Source organism: Phalaenopsis equestris, unplaced genomic scaffold, assembly GCF_001263595.1.
Source record: "Phalaenopsis equestris unplaced genomic scaffold, ASM126359v1 Scaffold000038, whole genome shotgun sequence".
NCBI classification, from domain to species: domain Eukaryota; kingdom Viridiplantae; phylum Streptophyta; class Magnoliopsida; order Asparagales; family Orchidaceae; genus Phalaenopsis; species Phalaenopsis equestris.
The window spans coordinates 553,515-556,789 of record NW_018164480.1 but is presented as its reverse complement, the minus strand read 5'-3'; positions in this window follow the sequence as shown (position 1 = coordinate 556,789).

The following is a 3,275-nucleotide window of genomic DNA, read 5'->3' as shown; positions in this document are numbered from 1 at the left end:
CCCAACTTATTGTTTCCACCTTTAAAAGTTCCCAAATATCACTGTGGATAATGACAAAAGGGTGAGAATTTATACTAGGTTATAGGATAGGTATTTCTATTATGTTTGTTGAGTTGATAGATCTCACATTAATTGAATGTAGATTTTTATCGATAAACAAATGATGATACAACTTAGTAATATAATTTAAATTGGGATGATCCATATGATAATACCATAAAAAGTCACGTTTTTCAAAAGACATGGTCTAAACAAAAAATGGTGGGGTCATTTCTATATTTAGAGAGAGACCTTTCTTGAGTAGGGATAAGCTTTGATGCATCTCAACACTGCCAATTGTCTTCTTGAAATCACCACCTTAAATTCATAAAAGTTCATGAAATTTAGTAGCACAATTCAGGTCATTAGTAAACTTATTAATTGAAAGTTAGTTACAATGTAGTTGCGGAACATGTAGTACTGAAGAAAACTGAATATTTTTGGAGACTTTCTCATCTCCTTTCTCAATAATTCTAGTGTAAGATTCATCTGCAATAAGTTAGTTACAATGTAGTTGCGGAACATGTAGTACGGAAGAAAACTGAATATTTTTTGAGACTTTGTCATCTCCTTTCTCAATAATTTTAGTGTGAGATTCATCTGCAATTCTAATAAATTTGAGGTTGGTGATCTCTTGGTACTTAATGAGAGCATGAATGCTCCCAATCATGTGATCAGAAGCACCTGCATCTATTATCCAATGTCGAAATCCTTCATTGTTAACAAGGTAGGATTATATGATATCTTTGTGTATTATCAAACTGGTAGGCTCCAAAGTAGAACTAGACGTCTTCATTTTGTACATGGTCATAAACCCTATGCATGTTTGGGCTGGAAGAATTAATTGTTGCTGCAAGTTGCAAGATTTTTGGTTGCTTTTTGTCACAATTGTGGAGGAAAAGATGGATAGTTGGGGAGTTGTGATTGCTCAGAAGATGTTCTTTGTGGCTGTTGGCTTCCTACTGCCCGTGAATTGAGATTACTCTGCTTATTTGAGAAAGAGGAGCTGAGTCACTGGCGGAAGTCAGAAATAAGGTTGAATCCACTGCTCCTATAGGTAGGAAACAATAGGGAGAGGATTCTTTGAGGTTGGTGGTGGGGGATTTTTGTGTCGCCACACACCATAGAACTTTCAGTAGACTTCTATATAAATGACCGAGTGAGATATTTAAAGAATAGTATACCATTTTGAGAGGAGTAAATACTACATTGAAATGAGCCCGATCATCCGGATGATGAATATATTCGTAAGTCTACCGAATCAGGGTTTTCCCCTTACCTTACAGGTGTAACATAAGAATTATTTTATTCTTGGGTTGGATTCCCTACAAGAGCAAACCCTCAAGGTTAATTACCTCTTTAGAGCTGTGAGCTCTAAAGAAAACACTTGATTAATATAATGACCTATGATATTTATATTGAAAGATTAGAATTTCGAAATTGATGTGTCAGAGAAGAAAGATCCAAGTTTGTGTTTTGGAAGAATTAAGCTCAAAAGAATGAGTTTTACAATTCGATAATAGTGTGTTATGAAAAAGCCCAGGCAAAAGGATTTAACTATCAAAGTTGGAAAGTTTAACCAAAGATTTGAATTTTTGCAGTGATTGAAGAGTTTCGATTGATCATATTTAATCAAGGATAGAATGAATGATTTAAAGTTGTTGGGAGCCTTAAACCGAAAGATAGAGTGGAGGTGAAACCCTATTTTTGAATATATCTAGACTCTATGAGAAATCTAAATCGGCGGACTAACCTAGACATTAGTAACAATGCCCCCGGTCAAGATGCCTATGACCTTTCGTCATCCTGGGTGTTTTGGTATCCTTCAACTATAACCAAACTTATGATCAAAACTCCTCCTTAAGCACCATGATCCTAGCATGTCGAGGATTTTTTAGTTTCAAGGCAATTCAAAAAGGCTTCGTCAGTAACCATGGGTTACTTCATGTTAGAGCATTTCCTCTTGTTTCAGTGATAAGATTGTTTTATATATCTTAGTTTTTAGCACTAATTAGGGCACCTATTAAACTAATTTATGTTTCTATACTTGGACTAACCTATGGTATGTGTGTGATGCTTAGTTCTTGTGTCTAAGATGGCTAACCTATGTTTGGTGTCGGATCTGCTTAGATCTAGTTGTCTTTCTTTATGTTGGTGTATTTTAGACTTTTGGTTAGAGTTCAATATTTAATCTACGGTTTGTTTCAGTTTATATGTTTGTTGGTTGAGATGAAAATCGAGGTTCTCTTAAGTTTAAAGTTTTGCAATTTTTTTCTTGGTTGTTCTCCATTTGGTTTTTTTCCTTAAGTTTTGGGTGTCTTGTTAAATGTTTATGAGGAAAACCAGCATGTGAGAGGTTCACCTCCTTTTTTTAAAATATAACACTAAATAGGACGCAATGGAGAAATGATTCATGTAGCCGACCTCACGTAGTAGGATTAAGGCTTTGTTGTTGTTTTTGTTGTTATTTATTTTTTTCAAAAGGAACCACACATCATATGTGAAACATGAAAACATGAATTTTTAACTTTACTACACATGGAATATGACATAGCTTAAGATAAGCTTGAATTAGACTTGAGCTAGGGGTGAGCTAAGGTTAGCTAGTGTTCAACTAAATTAGCTCAACGTCGAGCATGGTTAGGTTTGGTTCAATTGGGTTCCATTTGGGTTTAACATTGGCTTGACTTGGGTTTAACCTGGTTTGTCTTGGGTTGCTTGAATTGGATGTGATTTGGACTTCAGTTTGACCTCGATTGGAATTGGGTTGGCCTAGGATGAACCTAGGTTGACGTGAGCTGAACCTTAGTTACGGTTTGGATCAATGCAGGTTAGTGTTTGGGTCAGGCTGGGCTAGGTCAAAACCAAAACCTAGCGTAATCCAAGGGTTTGATTTACTTGGAACTTAAATTAACTTTAAAAAAAAAAACAATATAAGCACGATATAAAAGGAGGCTTATCGGAGAAGAGGCTGTTGTGGTTCGTTGGAGGGGTAGAAGCATTCAAACTATTCTTTGTGCATGTTGAAGTGTCAAAGTCGTCAAGTGGAAGTGTTTGGAGGACGGGGAGGGGGGGGGTTGGGGTTAGTCTCCCCTGGCTATTGGACCCCCCACCGATCACTGGTGGTGAAACAATGTGTAGATTCACTATCGGATCCAAGGAAGAAGGCCATGGATCGTTGGAGTGACCCAAGGGCTTGGGCATGCCAGCGTTGGAGTAAGGAAGTCTGGGCGCGA